Below are 17435 nucleotides of genomic sequence, written 5' to 3' on the forward strand. Positions count from 1 at the left end.
AAGTCTCCTTTCATACGACAGGCCTTCCATTCCTCGGATCATTCTAGTGGCCCTTCTTTGTACCTGTTCCAGTTTGAATTCATCCTTCTTAAACATTGGAGACCAAAACTGCACACAATACTCCAGATGAGGTCTCACCAACGCCTTATATAACGGGACTAGCACCTCCTTATCCCTACTAGAAATACCTCGCCTAATGCATCCCAGACCGCATTTGCTTTTTTAACGGCCACATCACATTGCCTGTTCATAGTCATCCTATGATCAACCAGGACTCCTAGGTCCTTCTCCTCCTCCGTTACTTGCAACTGGTGCGTCCCTAGCTTATAACTAAAATTCTTGTTAGTCATCCCTAAATGCATAACCTTACACTTCTCACTATTGAATTTCATCCTGTTACTAATACTCCAGTTTACAAGGTCATCCAAATCTCCCTGGAGGATATCCCGATCCTTTTCCGAATTGGCAATACCTCCCAACTTGGTGTCGTCCGCAAACTTTATCAGCCCACTCCTACTCTTGGTTCCCAGGTCAGCAATAAATAGATTGAATAAAATCGGACCCAAAACCGAACCTTGAGGAACTCCACTGGTAACCCCCCTCCAACCCGACAGTTCCCCCTTCAATACTACCCTCTGCAGTCTCCCCTTTAACCAGCTCCTTATCCACCTCTGGATTTTCATTTCGATCCCCATCTTTTCCAATTTAACCAGTAATTCCTCATGCGGTACCGTATCAAACGCCTTACTGAAATCCAGATATATTAGATCCACTGCATTTCCCTTGTCTAAAAAATCTGTTACTTTCTCAAAGAAGGAGATCAGGTTGGTTTGGCACGATCTACCTTTCGTAAATCCATGCTGTAAACTATCCCAGTTGCCATCGGCCTCCTACTCCGTTACCACTCTCTCTTTTAAAATTTTTTCCATGACTTTGCATACTACAGATGTTAAACTAACAGGCCTGTAGTTACCCGGGTCACTTTTTTTCCCCTTCTTGAATATAGGAACTACATTAGCTAATCTCCAGTCAAACGGTACAATCCCCGAATTTAGAGATTTATTAAAAATCATCGCTAACGGGCTAGCAATATCACTTAATATTCCCAATATCACACCAATTCCCTTAATATTCTAGGATGAAGATTATCCGGGCCCCCCGATTTACTTCCTTTAAGCTGTTCAAGTTTGGCTTCCACCTCCGATACCGTAATGTCTACCCCCATATCCTCATTCCCGTCGGTCCCTCTATCACTATTTCTTAGCCCTTCATTAGCCTCATTGAAGACCGAGGCAAAATATTCGTTCAGGTATTGTGCCATTCCAAGATTATCCCTAATCTCCACTCCGTTCAAAGTTTTAAGCGGTCCCACTTCTTCTTTCTTGGTTTTCTTCCTATTTATATGGCTAAAAAACCTTTTGCTATTGGTTTTAATCCCCTTCGCTAGGTCCATCTCCACCCGTCGCTTTGCCTTTCTCACTGCTTCCCTACACCCTCTGACCTCAATAAGGTAGGTTTCTTTGCTGATCCCTCCCATTTTCCACTCCTGGTACGCTTTCTGTTTTTTCTTAATGACCCCTCTGAGACGCTTGCTCATCCAGCTCGGTCTAAAACTGCTACCTACGAGCCGTTTTCCCTTTCTCGGGATACATGCCTCTGACATCTCCTGCAACTTCAACCTGAAGTAACCCCAGGCGTCATCTGCCTTTAGATCCCTAAATATGTTAGTCCAGTCCACTTCCCTAACTAGTCGCCTTAGTTTAGTAAAGTTCGCCCTTTTGAAATCGTAAACCCTAGTCTCAGATGCAATATTGATTATCCTCTCATTTATTTTGAAACGAATTAGCTCATGATCACTCGAGCCAAGGTTGTCCCCTACAACTATTTCCTCAACAAGGTCCTTGTTACTCACCAAAACCAGATCTAAAATGGCATCCCCCCTTGTCGGTTCAGCAACCACTTGATGAAGGAATTCATCAGCTATCACGTCTAGGAAAAGCTGAGCCCTATTATTATTACTAGCATTTGTTTCCCAATCTATATCCAGGAAGTTAAAATCCCCCATGATCAAGCAGTTCCTATTAGTGTTTACCTCCTTAAAAACATTAAAGAGCTCTCTATCCGTCTCCAGGCTAGATCCCGGCGGTCTATAGCACACCCCAATCACTATCCCGGGTGAGGCTCTAGTAGTTTTCTTCCCCAATGTGACCATTGCCCAGACAGACTCCGTATTATCCATTGCATTGCTAGTTATTTCATTACATTTCACCTCATTATTGATATACAATGCTACTCCCCCACCTTTACCTTTGCATCGGTCTTTCCTAAACAGCACATACCCTTCCATACCTGTACTCCAGTCATGGCTACCGTTCCACCATGTTTCGGTTATTCCTACAATATCCGGTTTCAATTCTCGGACCAAGAGCTCCAGTTCCTCCATTTTATTACCTAAGCTTCTCGCATTGGTGAACAAACATCCTAATTTTTGCTGTTGGGCTCCTCTCACTCTTTTCACCCAACTTGGTAGGGACACAGTACTACCAGCATGACCTGTAGATCTAGTATCCGTCCCCCCCCTCTTCCTTACACCTGCCTGTCCCCCTCTGGCTATATCTGTTGTTATCTTGTTGTTCTCACTCCCAATGTATAAATTTGGCGTGGAGAGCACCAGGACCTCTCCCAACCGTCTCCCCCCAGTGTCTAGTTTAAAGCTCTTTTAATCAGATGAGCCAGCCTCCCTCCTAGAAGTCTACTTCCTTCCCTACTTAGGTGGAGCCCATCCCGTGAGAACAGTTGTCTGTCCCCAAAAGCCTCCCAGTGCCCATACATCCCAAAGCCCTCCTTGTAACACCACTCCCTCAGCCAACTGTTAATTGTCATGATTCTCTCACCCCATTGGCATCCTTCCCTAGGGACAGGTAGGATCCCACTGAAGATCACCTGAGCCTCAATTTCCTTGAGCGTCTTACCCAACCTGGCATAGTCTCCCTTGATCCTGTCTAGCGAGAATCTAGCAGTGTCATTCGTTCCCACATGAAGGATGACCAAAGGGTTCTTACCTGCTCCTCTTAGGATCCTTTTCAACCTCAGGTCCACATCCCGTATTTTAGCGCCCGGTAGACAGCACACCCTTCTGTTCTCCGGATCGGCCCTGGTCACAGGCCTGTCCAACCTTCTCAGTATCGAATCCCCAATCACGTAGACCTGCCTTTGCCTGGGGATAGTGCAGTCCTCTAACCTATCCCCCGTCCCCCCTCGTTGCACGCTCCTTCCATTCCTATCATCCCTTGTGGTTCCCCTTAAGCCATCCTGTAACCTCCCTGGGCCCAAACTTGGTGCTGTCTCCATAGACTCCTCCCCTCTTTCTATGGGATTGGCCGCTCGTCTCTTTTTCCTTGGCCTCCCACCGTCAGCTACCATCCGCTTTACCCCTTCCTCATTCTCCAAACCTTCAAACCTGTTCCTTAGCTCTATTTCCCCCTCACTGGCTCTCCTTTTCCTCGGCCTGCTTCTCACGGTCACATGCTTCCACCGCCCATCTTCCTCGTCTGGCGGTCCCCCCTCGTTGGCCTTAGCCCCTGCTCCCCCCTGTGCCCCTGGGCGTTCCCCTTCAGTTACTGCTTGCCATTGCTCCATCAGCTGCTCGAACCCCCTTCTATTCTCTATCAGGGTTTCTACCTGCAGCTCTAGGCCCTGGATCTTTTCCTCCAGCAGCTCTATTAGGCGACACTTCATGCATACATAGTACTGTTCTGGGTCCCCCGCTAGGACCAGGTACATACTGCAGCTGCTGCATGCTCTCATCCTCGGTGTATCCTCCACGGCTTGGCTCATGGCTGCTGCTGTCCCGGCCTCTCTCGGTGCTTGTACCTGGGGAACACAGGGGACACGGCGCCGCCCCCTTCCACCTACCCCTGCAAACTCCCACTCAAACTCCCCTGTTTGCTGGCTCCTGTGCCGCTGCTCGCAGCTGTGCCGCTGCCTGGCTGGGCGGCCGCTTTTATAGGCCCCTCCTAGCCTGGCTCCACCCCCTAATCAGGGCTCAGCCTATCCGGGCTCGGCTGCCCCTTCAGCAGTCTGCCCCTCCGGGCCTCTACAGAGAGATACAAACACTACACAAACAGACGCAAAGACACTCACCTGCTCCTCCAATGGGAACTCCCACTCAAACTCCCCTGTTAGCAGCCCTGTTTGCTGGCTCCTGTGCCGCTGCTCGCAGCTGTGCTGCTGCTTGGCTGGGCGGCCGCTTTTATAGGCCCCTCCTAGCCTGGCTCCACCCCCTAATCAGGGCTCAGCCTATCCGGGCTCGGCTGCCCCTTCAGCAGTCTGCCCCTCCGGGCCTCTACAGAGAGATACAAACACTACACAAACAGACGCAAAGACACTCACCTGCTCCTCCAATGGGAACTCCCACTCAAACTCCCCTGTTAGCAGCCCTGTTTGCTGGCTCCTGTGCCGCTGCTCGCATGACCCATTGAAAGATGGTGGGCCTTGAGTGGGCCTGACTGTTATAAAAAGGGAGTCAGCAGTGAATCAGCTGAGCGGCGAACAGCGGAGGCTAACAGAGGGAGTTTGCCTGGGATCTGTCCGAGAGGAGGTACACTAAGTGCTGCATTGCGGGGAGGCTATGTTGGTGAGTATCTGAGGGCTAGTCTACACTTACCGTCCGGGTCGACGCGGTGAGTTCGACTTCTCGGAGTTCGAACTATCGCGTCTGATCTAGACGCGATAGTTCGAACTCCGGAAGAGCCGCGGTTGACTCCGGTACTCCACCACTGCAAAAGGCGGTGGCGGAGTCGACCTTGGAGCCGCGGACTTCGATCCCGCGGCGTCTGGACGGGTAAGTAGTTCGAACTAGGGTACTTCGAGTTCAGCTACGCTATTCACGTAGCTAAACTTGCGTACCCTAGTTCGACCCCCGCCTTTAGTGTAGACCTGCCCTGAGTGTCTGTTGTGGGGACAGTTTGTCAGTTTGACCATATGCTTGATTGTTTGTTTGAAAAGTGTGAATTGGGAGTGCTTTGTTCCAGGTGGGCCTTGAGTGGGCCTGACTGTTATAAAAAGGCAGTCAGCAGCGAACCAGCTGAGTGATGAACAGCGGAGGCTAACAGAGGGAGTTTGCCTGGGAGTTTGCCTGGGGAGAGCGCACTGAGGCTTTCATCTTGCAAGCTTCTCTGAGTATTTATTGCAACAGCTGAGGAAGCTCTTAGAAGGAAGGTAATATGGAAGGTGAGCATTCAGCTGTTGTAACCTGCACAGGTTGTGCCATGTTTGTCTTTCTTCCACAGATTAGAAGCAACTTTGTCTGTACAAAGTGCAAGCTGGTCTCCATATTGGAAGAGAAGGTTTGAGGTCGGAGAAACAAGTATCAACCCTGCGTTGCATAAGAGAAAATGAAGATTTCCTGGACAGACATCAGGATATGCTTCTACGGACACATTGTTCTGAAGAATCAGAGCAGGCTGCACAGTGGGGACAGAGGTACGGTGAAGAAATTTGACAGTATGTGACTGCCAGAAGAAGAAAGAGGAGCATCCATGTACCAGCAATGGAGATACAGGTGAGCAACCATTTTCATGTTCTCTCCACAGGTACTAATGTGGGATAATACATCTGAGGGAAGGGAGCAGAAGGAGATTCCACCGATTGGAAGGCATGAGATGCACTGTCCTAGGGATGGGGGTTCCACGATCACCTCTCCCAAGAGAAGGATGTGGGTGGTGGTGGTCAGGGACTCCCTCCCCAGGGGGACTGAGTCATCTATCTACTGCCCCAACTGGGAAAACCGAGAGGTCTGCTGCTTGCCAGGAGCTAGGATTCACGATGTGACGGAGAGACTGCTGAGACTCATCAAGAACTTGGATCGCTACCCCTTCCTGCTTCTCCACATGGGCACCAATGATACTGCCAAGAATGACCTTGAGCAGGTCATTGCAGACTATGTGGCTCTGGGAAGAAAGATAAAAGAGTTTGAGGCACAAGTTGTGTTCTCGTCCATCCTCTCTGTGGAAGGAAAAGGCCCAGGTAGAGACCTTCAAATCGTGGAAGTCAACGAATGGCTACACAGGTGGTGTTAGAGAGAAGGCTTTGGATTCTTTGACCATGGGATGGTGTTCCAAGAAGAAGGATTGCTAGGCAGAGACGGGCTCCACCTAATGAAGAGAGGGAAGAGCATCTTCGCAAGCAGGCTGGCTAACCTAGTGAGGAGAGCTTTAAATTAGGTTCACTGGGGGAAGAAGACCAAAACCCCGAGGTAAGTGGGGAAGTGGGATAGCAGGAGGAAGCATGAGCAGAAGAGCACAAGAGGGAAGGACTCCTACCTCGTACTGAGAAATCAGGACAATCAGCGAGTTATCTTAAGTGCCTATACACAAATGCAATAAGCCTGGGAAACAAGCAGGGAGAACTGGAAGTCCTGGTACAGTCAAGGAATTATGATGTGATTGGAATAACAGAGACTTGTTGGGATAACTCACATGACTGGAGTACTGTCAGGGAACTGTTCAGGAAGGACAGACAGGGCAGAAAAGGTGGGGGAGTTGCATTGTATGTAAGAGAGCAGTATGACTGCTCAGAGCTCCAGTATGAAACTGTAGAAAAACTTCAGCATCTCTGGATTAGGTTTAGAAGTGTGAGCAACAAGGGTGATGTCGTGGTAGGAGTCTGCTATAGACCACCAGACCAGGGGAATGAGGTGGATGAGGCTTTCTTCCGGCAACTAACAGAAGTTACTAGATCGCTGGCCCTGGTTCTCATGGGAGACTTTAATCATCCTCATATCTGCTGGGAGAGCAATAGAGTGGTGCACGGACAATCCAGGAAGTTTTTGAAAAGTGTAGGGGACAATTTCCTGGTGTAACTGCTGGAGGAACCAGCTAGGGGCAGAGCTCTTCTTGACCTGCTTCTCACAAACCAGGAAGAATTAGTAGGGGAAGCAAAAGTGGATGGGAACCTGGGAGGCAGTGACCATGAGATGGTCGAGTTCAGGATCCTGACACAAGGAAGAAAGGAGAGTAGCAGAATATGGACCCTGGACTTCAGAAAAGCGGACTTTGACTCCCTCAGGGAACTGATGCGCAGGATTCCCTGGGGCAAAGGAGTCCAGTAGAACTGGCTGTATTTTAAAGAACCCTTACTGAGGTTGCAGGAACAAACCATCCCAATGTGCAGAAAGAATAGTAAATATGGCAGGCGACCAGCTTGGCTTAACAGTGAAATCCTTACTGATCTTAAACACCAAAAAGAAGTGGAAGATTGGACAAATGACCAGGAAGGAGTATAAAAATATTGCTCAGGCATGCAGGAATGAAATTAAGAAGGCAAAATCACACTTGGAGTTGCAGCTAGCAAGAGATGTTAAGAGTAACAAGAAGGGTTTCTTCAGGTATGTTAGCAACAAGAAGAAAGTCAAGGAAAGTGTGGGCCCCTTACTGAATGAGGGAGGCAACCTAGTGACAGAGGATGTGGAAAAAGCTAATGTACGCAATGCTTTTTTTGCCTCTGTCTTCACAAACAAGGTCAGCTCCCAAACTACTGCACTGGGCAGCACAGCTTTGGGAGGAGGTGATCAGCCCTCTGTGGAGAAAGAAGTGGTTTGGGACTATTTAGAAAAGCTGGATGAGCACAAATCCATGGGGCCAGATGCCTGGCATCCAAGAGAGTTAAAGGAGTTGGCGGATGTGATTGTAGACCCATTGGCCATTATCTTTGAAAATTCATGGTGATCGGGGGAAGTCCTGGGTGACTGGAAAAAGGCTCGTGTAGTGCCTGTCTTTAAAAAAGGGAAGAAGGAGGATCTGGGGAAATACAGGCCAGTCAGCTAATTGCCCTCTATGATGAGATAACCGGTTCTGTGGATGAGGGGAAAGCAGTGGATGTGTTATTCCTTGACTTTAGCAAAGCTTTTGATACGGTCTCCCACAGTATTCTTGCCGGCAAGTTAAAGAAGTATGGGCTGGATGATTGGACTATAAGGTGGATAGAAAGCTGGCTAGATCGTCGGGCTCAATGGTTAGTGATAAATGGCTCCATGTCTAGGTGGCAGCCGGTATCAAGCGGAGTGCCCCAAGGGTCGGTCCTGAGACCAGTTTTGTTCAATATCTTCATTAATGATCTGGAGGATGGCGTGGACTACACTCTCAGCAAGTTTGCAGATGACACTAACCTGGGAGGAGTGGTGGATACACTGGAGAGTAGGGATACGATATAGAGGGACCTAAACAAATTAAAGGATTGGGCCAAAAAAAAATCTGATGAGGTTCAAGAAGGAGAAGTGCAGAGACCTGCACTTAGGACGGAAGAATCCCATGGACTGCTACAGACTAGAGACCGAATGGCTAGGTAGCAGTTCTGCAGAAAAGGACCTAGGGGTTACAGTGGACAAGAAGCTGGATATGAGTCAACAGTGTGCCTTTGTTGCCAAGAAGGCTAGCAGCATTTTGGGCTGTATAAGTAAGGGCATTGCCAGCAGATCGAGGGACGTGATCATTCCCCTCTATTTGACATTGGTGAGGCCCCTTCTGGAGTACTGTGTCCAGTTTTGGGCCCCACACTACAAGAAGGATGTGGAAAAATTGAAAAGAGTCCAGCGGAGGGTAACAAAAATTATTAGGGGGTTGGAGCACATAATTTTTGAGAACAGGCTGAGGAAACAGGGATTGTTTAGTCTGCAGAAGAGAAGAATGAGGGGGATTTGATAGCTGCTTTCAACTACCTGACAGGGGATTCCAAAGAGGATGGATCTAGACTCTTCTCAGTGGTAGGAGATGACAGAACAAGGAGGAATCGTCTCAAGTTGCAGAGGGGGAGGTTTAGGTTGGATATTAGGAAAAACTGTTTCACTAGGAGGGTGGTGAAGCACTGGACTGGGTTACCTAGGGAGGTAGTGGAATCTCCTTCCTTAGACGTTTTTAAGATCAGGCTTGACAAAGCCCTGGCTGGGATGACTTAGTTGGGAATTGGTCCTGCTTTGAGCAGGGGGTTGGACTAATTGACCTCCTGTGGTCCCTTCCAACCTGATATTCTATGACTCAATGATTTTTTAGCTCATGAAAGTGCTTATTACAACAGAGGTTCTTAATATTCATGGAATTACAAATTTATTTAATCAATCACATAAACCAAGATATCATACAAGAAATTTCATAAGTAATGGAAGTAAATTGAGATGTCAAAAATAGTACGCATTCTGGGAAAGTAATTTTTCTTTCCAAAAAGGAATTTCTTTGTCTCAAACCCTATAAAATTTAAGAGATTTTGGGAATTAAATTGGGAATGAACACTGTCAGCAACTACCTGTTGCAAGAGGGATGTAAAAATGTGCATCCTTTCACCATTCACAAAGAATTTTTTGTGTCTATATGCTGTATTAATCTTTGATTAATAATTGTTCATTAAATAATTATATTTAAGCCAATTAATTTGACATCTCACAATGTTATTAAATCCAAACACAACAAGGAGAAGGAGAAAATAACGTAACAGGATGTTTGGTTTAGCAATGGGGAAAGATAGAGATCTAAGGAGGTCAGCTGTATCTCCATATAATATGATGCCAGTACTTAAAAATAATGCACAAAACTTAGGTATTCTATTTCATTCAGTATCCTTTCTCTGGAAATTGCAAGTACCAGATGCTTCAGAAGATGGGGCAAGAAACTTTATAATAGGTAATTATGAAATGTGCTGCTGGCAAAGTTTCATCCAAATCAGACAGTAGTGGGGTGAAGCTTCAGGTTTTATGTGCTATTTTTTAAAAAATCTATCTAAAACAATTGGATGTTTCTGTTATATCCTTGAGGGCAACAGTTTTCGGAAGAAATCACTGGAGACACAGAGAGCTGTAAACCTTGAAAGCAGCCAATTATTGCCACACACTTAACTAACCCAAAACCAGCCAGAACTGGCTGGGCTATCCCCTAATAATCTAACTCAGTTGCCATAGCAACATAAGATTCTATTTCCACGACAACCAAATACACCACATATTCCTCCCCCCTTAACAAACACTAAGCTAGAGAAGGAGAGTAGACTGCCTCCATTCCCGGCTAAACGCCGGGGATTATTTTGGCCCGTAACCATGGGTTCACCCTAGCTAAAGATCCAGCCACTGAGGAGGCCTTCTGTCTCTAGGTGGATTACAGTGGACTTCTGGTGTTGTTGCACCCAAAAGTGTCTTGGGCACGGGCCTGACAATAGACTCAGGGTTCATAGGGCGAATGGGTGAGGATGTGGTATCAGCTTGTGTCGGGCAGAGGGGTATCTCTGCCTCCGGCTGGAATGGAGGAGAAAAGTCAGGAACAGGTTACTCTTGATTTGGTGTCTCGCCGGAAGTGGTGAAGTCAGACAACTCAGCTGAAGATGTGTCCTGAGGACTGATATGACCTGGCAGCAGCTGATCTACATGTCGCCACCAGGTAAGATGCTCTGCAGTCCGGACTGTGTGGGAAACAGGCCCTGTTTGAGCGATGATAATGTCAGGGACCCATTTAGCTCCAGAAGTATAATTCTGAGCCAAAACCGGCTGTACCGGGCTAAAGGTTCGGTCTTTTGCTCTGGGTGCATGCCTGATGACTTGATCTTGCAGTTGACGTTGCACAATTTGTCAGGGTTCAGAAGGTTTCAGCAGATCAAAGCAAATGCGCAGCTGTCATCCCATCATTAAAAGGCCAGGGATGCCTTGGTTGTAGCATGTGGTGTATTTCTGTAGGATAGTAAGAAGGTATCCAGACGCTTTTGAATGGATAATTGTCCCCTTGCCAATTTCAAAGCTTGTTTCGTTGTTTGCACAAATCTTTCAGCTAATCCACTGGTGGATGGATGACATGGTGCTGAATTGATGTGGTATATCCCATTTGCCTTCATAATGCCTCACATTCAATTTGGGCATAGTTAATCTGTTTTGCTTAGAGTGTGCGAAGCAAAAGCAATAGGTCTCTCTTCTCTCAAAGGCATAATGTGTGACACAACTGCTCCCACTCCATAAGGGGATGTATCGCAGGCCAACTGTAGGGGTAAGGATGGATCAAAGTGCATCAGAACTTCAGAATTTAGCAATGCATCCTTAGCTTTGTTAAATGCAACATCACAGGCTTCAGTCCACTTCCAGGCCTTGTTTTGCCCAAGGAGTTTGTGAAGTGGTTTTAGCAGTGTGGCTAACTGTGAGATGAACTTTCCATAATAGTTCAATAGTCCTAGAAATGAGCGAAGCTGGCTAACATTTTGAGGTGGGGGAGCCTCCACAATAGCCTTAACTTGTGCAGTGGCCTTATGAAGACCTGTAGCATCAATGATGTGTTCCAAATATTCAAGAGAGGTCTGAAAGAATACACATTTGTCTTTGCGGACTTGTAGGCCATACTCTTCCAGTCTTTGTAGGGTAGCCTCTAAATTCTTTAGGTGATCCTCCTCATTCCTTCCAGTGACCAGGATGTCGTCCAGATAGCACTGGACTCCTGACAAGCCACACAAGATCTGGTCCATAGCTTTCTGGAATAGGGCGGGAGCAGATGTTATTCCAAAGGGTAGGCGACAGCATTGATAAAGCCCCTTATGTGTCACAATAGTCAACAGCTCTTGGGACTTTTAATCAACGTGCATCTGTAAATATGCTTGACTCAGATCAATCTTACTGAACTTTTGTCCCCCAGCCAGGCCCGCAAAGAGGTCATTGATGAGGGGAAGCGGGTATTGCTCTGCACACAACACTGGTTTGACGGTGACTTTAAAATTACTGCAAATCCGGATGGAGCCATCTTTCTTCACTATTGGAACAATAGGAATTGCCCATGGGCTATGTATGGGTAACTGGTATTAGGACTCCATTTGTGACTAGGCGCTCCAGGTCCGCTTCAACCTTCGGCCTGATGGCATATGGCACAGTTCTGTCTTTCAGATATTTTGGTTGACTGTTAGGTTTAATGTTCAATGTTATAGTGATTCCCTTCATATTTCCCAGATCCTCTCCAAAAACAGCAGCATGTTTCCTTATTATAGCGGGCAGACTGGATTCGTCTTTAGTCATTTGGTGCACTTCTGCCCAGTTCGGCTGGCTCTTCCTAAGCCAAGATCTACCCATTAAGGCTGGGTAATTACCTTTTACCACAAACAGTGGCAATTTAGCAGCCTGTCCATTGAGCTCCATCTTAACATCAGCAGTGCCCAACATGGGCACAACTTCTCCCGTATATGTCTTCACAACTGTTTTTTTTTGCTTTAAATGGAAGATGCTGTAGCTTTTCTTTATACACAGTCTCAGAGGCCACTGAGACGGCTCCACCAGTGTCCAGTTCCATGCGTATAGGTTTGCCGTCCAACAACAGGGTTACCCAGCATTCATGTGAGCCCACTGCCAAAGACCAAATGTAGAGTGACTCTTCTTGTGATGAGGTGTCTCCTTGATCATCCTGGGCCTGCTCTAGGGTATGCAGATTTCCCTTTTTGGTCGGCCAGACCACAGGCCTCTTTTTCTTTTGTTTACAGGCACACTCATTGTAACCCTTTTTGCCACACCAGGTCCTTACACCAGCATTCTGATGCATGGAGACCCGGCTTACCACACCAGTAACATTCCTGACTCCCCACAGTTTTGTGGGTACGTTCTTGTGACACTTTATGCACCCTAGGGGATGCACCGATGTATTGCACCTCCTTTGTAGCCAGTTCCATGGAGACTGCAATGTCAACAGCCTTCTGTATGGTAAGCTGAGCCTCTGTCAATAGGTGCTTCCATATAGCATCACTGCGTAGGCCACACACTAACCTGGCACGTCGGGCATCATTTAGTATCTCCTTAAATTCACAGTGTTCTGCAAGATTTCTCAAAGTTGCTACAAATTGTACAACTGTTTCGTCTTCTTTCTGGTCTCTTTTGTGGAACCTATATGTTTCAGCAATTACCAGTGGTTTGGAGAAAAATGGGATCCCAGGATTTCCACAATGTCACTGTAAGATTCAGTCTCTGGCTTAACAGGGTGTAGTAAGCTGCGTAGCAGGGAGTAGGTCTTAGCCCCTACAATACTTAAGAATATTGGCACCTTCTCTTCTGTAATGTAATTTGCAATAACATAAAGTTCAAAATGCTCAGTATATACATGCCACTGCACTATAGTATCCTCAAAAGGTTCCAGTGGCCCTATAAGTGTAGTCATCTGTCATGAATAGTTAGTAAAGGGTTAAAGCATAGTACTGGTGGGCACCTGACCGGAGGACCAATCAGGGAAGAGATTTTGAAACTCCTAGGAGGGAACTTTTTCTCTCTGTTTGGGGGGGTCTTGGTCTTTGGCCGTTTGGAGTTCAAGAGACCAGACGAGTTAATCAAGTCCCTACAAGTTCCACCTTTCTGAACTAATTTCTTCTAGTCAAGATAGTGAGTATTAGAAAGATACTTTGTGTCCTTATCTAATAATCCTATGTTTGCAATTCTGTGTGTTTGTTATTGATTATTCTTAATTCTGCTTGTACTGGTTGTACTGAGAAAGAGAGAGGATTCTCTCCAGAACTTAGCAAGGTTATACCCTATGAGTGCCCAGCTTGGATTCATAGAGATTCTGTGTTTTCTTTTGTTCTCTTAATAAATTCTTTTCTTTTCTTTGGACTTGGTTAATTCCTTCCTGTGGGGAAATTCAGGGGAAGGGGAGGGGGAAGTGGGCTGCTTCCCTGTGTGTAGAGATTCAAGGCGTTTGAATCCAGGCATACCTGTCTCCGGAGCAGGCTGGAGAGAGGGAAGAGGGGGGAGGTTCCTCCTCTGTGAATTGATCTGTGTTCCCAAGGGGGGAAACAGGGGTGTCCCGGCCCACGGAATTGACCGGGTGGTGGCAGCCGAAGGGGAGACCTACCCTAGGATTTTGGGGTGGGGGGAAGACATGCGGGTCCTCACTTTGAAACCGCCCAGTTTCAAGTGAGGGTAGACTCTGACATGGTGGCAGTGGTGTTTCGGACCCAGAGAGAGAGGCAAGGCTTTTCTACCAGAGGCACTCTGAGGCAGTTTCAGGGTTAGAAGTATTTTCAGTTTTTTGCAGGGCTTTCTGTTACAAAGCCCTCCTGTGGAGCGGTACTTGCGTCCATTGTGATACGAGGTACCACTCAGGATTCCTGAGGTGGGGGGAAGGGCTCGCCAAAGTTCATTCCCATCCAACAGGAAAAACAGGTTGGGGGGGGAGAGAGAAACCCTCCAGCCAGGTTTTTTTTTCTCCCTGTGTCTTTTGAAAGGATCAGGAGACAGGAGAACACAGATCCCTGAGGAAATAGACCAGATTTTTCTCAGGGGTATTGTTAGCAGCAGCCTTTCAGCTGGGCTGCTGAGTACAGCAACTCAGAGCAGAGGGAGACAGAGACATTTCTTTTCTTTCTTTCCCTCTTTCTCAGTACAAAACAGTAACATTACACAAACCACAATTTGCTATAGAAAGGATTGTTTCTCTTTCTTTACTCAAGTTATCATAGCCAGGGTTAGGGACTGTCAAACACCACAGACAGTTCACTGACTGCATAGGGGTGTGGCCAGCACCAGAAGGCACACAATCATGAGTACTGGTGAAACAATTAGCAAACTTGACCTGGCCAGGCTGCAGGCTGAAGAAAAACAAAAAGAACATCAAAGACAGATGGAACTAATTATTGCAGAAAGGGCCAGGGAAGAAGCTAACCACAAGAGGGAGCTGGAGAAACAAGAGGCTGAGCACAAGAGACAAATGGAAATCCTGAGGGAGACCCACCAGCAGGCTCTGGAATTAGCAAAGACTAAGCAGCAGGAGCCAACCAATCCAACCCCTCTTCAACCTACTGATCAACCTTCTCGGAGAAAATTTCCCGCCTACAGGGCAGGTGAAGATGTTGAGGCCTTCTTAGAAAACTTTGAAAGGGTCTGCCTTGGGTACAAGATCCCTGAAGACCAATACATGGTAGAGCTGAGGTCACAGCTCTGCGGAGACTTGTTACAGGTGGCAACTGAAATGCCTAGGGACAACATGAACGACTATAAACTGTTTTTAACCAAAGCCAAATACAGGATGGGCATAACCCCTGATCACGCCCGTCAGCGTTTCAGAGACCAGAAATGGACACCAGAGGAGTCATTTCCAAAACACGCCTCCTACATTGACAAGCATTATTCTTCCTGGTTATCAGGAGCCAATGTTACAACCATGGACGAGCTAAGCCTCCTGATAATGATGGAGCAGTTCTTGGATGGTGTTCCTGAGGACATTACACGCTACATACGAGATGGAAAACCAAAAAATATCACTGAGGCAGGGGAGATTGGAGCCCAATGGATGGCAGTTACACTGAACAAGAAAACTGCTGCCAAGGGGAGCGAATCCCACAAGGTACACACCGACACTAAACCCTACCGTCGAGGACCAATCAAACCCACACCTACAACCCAAGGACAGTCACACTCTACCTCACCAGTCTCCAGTAGACCAACACAAACCGGTGACCCATCAAGTGGGCGATGTTTTCAATGCAATGAATTGGGGCATATCAGAGCCAAATGCCCAAAGAACCTGAACCGGGTCCAACTCCTTGCACCTGCACACCAAGGAAACCCGGAAGTAGATATCTCTCAAATACCCGTATGCTTTAGGGAAACTTTGAGAGTGGACGGAAAGGAAGTTATCGCATGGAGAGACACTGCAGCACATGTGTCAGCTATCCACCGAACCTTTGTGGACCCCAAATTCATCAACCCGAAAACCAAAGTGACAGTTCGCCCCTTCATGTCAAAACCTGTAACATTACCTACAGTGTGTTTACCTGTCCAGTACAAGGGCTGGTCAGGGACGTGGACTTTTGCTGTCTATGACAATTATTCTGTCCCCATGATTCTGGGCAACCACTTGGCCCATCACGTTGAGCCGCCAGAAACAGAGGGAGTGGTTACACGAAGCCAAGCCAGACGAGCTGCTGCACCCATCCCTGTTCCTGAGCCATCCACCGGGACCCCGTCTGTGTTACCAGAGACCCAGACAGAGGTGGTGGAACCGGATCCCAGGCCAACACCGACAGCAGCCATAGTTCATCCAGTCCCAGAACCGGAACTGGAAGGGCACCCAGCGCCAGCACCGGCGCCAACTATTACAACTCCACCGCCAGAGGGCGACAACGGGCCTGAACTGGAAAAACCAGCAGACAACCCTACCCAAGAGGCTCAGCCGGAGCCTGAAATGACGCCTTGTGCACCAGCGGAGAGCGGTTCACAGTCAACGGAAACAACCTCATCACCTACATCGCTCCCAGAGGAACTGGTGTCTCCCGCCTCAAGGGAACAGTTCCAAGCAGAGCAGGAAGCCGATGACAGCCTCAAGAAAGCATGGGCGGCGGCACGCAGCAACCCACCGCCTCTCAGCTCTACTACCCGATCCCGGTTCGTTGTGGAGAAAGGACTTTTATACAAGGAATGTCTTTCTGGTGGACACCAGGAGGGCTGGCATCCTCAAAAACGGTTGCTAGTTCCGACGAAGTACCGGGAAAAGCTCTTAAGCTTAGCCCATGATCATCCCAGTGGCCATGCTGGGGTGAACCGAAGCAAAGACAGGTTGGGAAGGTCCTTCGAGTGGGAGGGGATGGGCAAGGACGTTGCCAAGTATGTGCGGTCTTGTGAGGTATGCCAAAAGGTAGGAAAACCTCAAGACCAGGTCAAGGCCCCTCTCCAGCCACTTCCCATAATTGAGGTCCCATTTCAGCGAGTAGCTGTGGATATTATGGGTCCTTTCCCAAAAAAGACCCCCAGAGGAAAACAGTACATACTGACTTTTGTGGACTTTGCTACCAGATGGCCGGAAGCAGTAGCTCTAGGCAACACCAGGGCTAACACTGTGTGCCAGGCCTTAACTGACATTTTTACCAGGGTGGGTTGGCCCTCTGAAATTCTTACAGATTCGGGAACAAATTTCCTATCAGGGACCATGAAAGACCTGTGGGAAACTCATGGGGTGCATCACTTGGTTGCCACCCCGTACCATCACCAAACTAATGGCCTAGTGGAAAGGTTCAATGGAACTTTGGGGGCCATGATCCGCAAATTCGTCAATGAACACTCCAATAATTGGGATCTAGTGTTACAGCAGTTGCTGTTTGCCTACAGGGCTGTTCCACATCCCAGTTTAGGATTCTCACCATTCGAGCTGGTGTATGGCCATGAGGTTAAGGGGCCATTACAGCTGGTAAAGCAGCAATGGGAGGGGTTTACACCTCCTCCAGGGACTAACATTCTGGACTTTGTAAGCAACCTTCAAAACACCCTCCGAGACTCTTGGGCCCTTGCTCGAGAGAACTTAAGAGATGCTCAAGCGGAGCAAAAGGTCTGGTATGATCGACATGCCAAGGAGCGGTCCTTCAAGGTAGGAGACCAGGTCATGGTCTTGAAGGCGCAACAGGCCCATAAGATGGAAGCGTCCTGGGAAGGACCATACATGGTCCAGGAGCGCCTG

Source organism: Mauremys mutica, chromosome 2 (genome assembly GCF_020497125.1).
Source record: "Mauremys mutica isolate MM-2020 ecotype Southern chromosome 2, ASM2049712v1, whole genome shotgun sequence".
In the NCBI taxonomy this organism is placed as follows: domain Eukaryota; kingdom Metazoa; phylum Chordata; order Testudines; family Geoemydidae; genus Mauremys; species Mauremys mutica.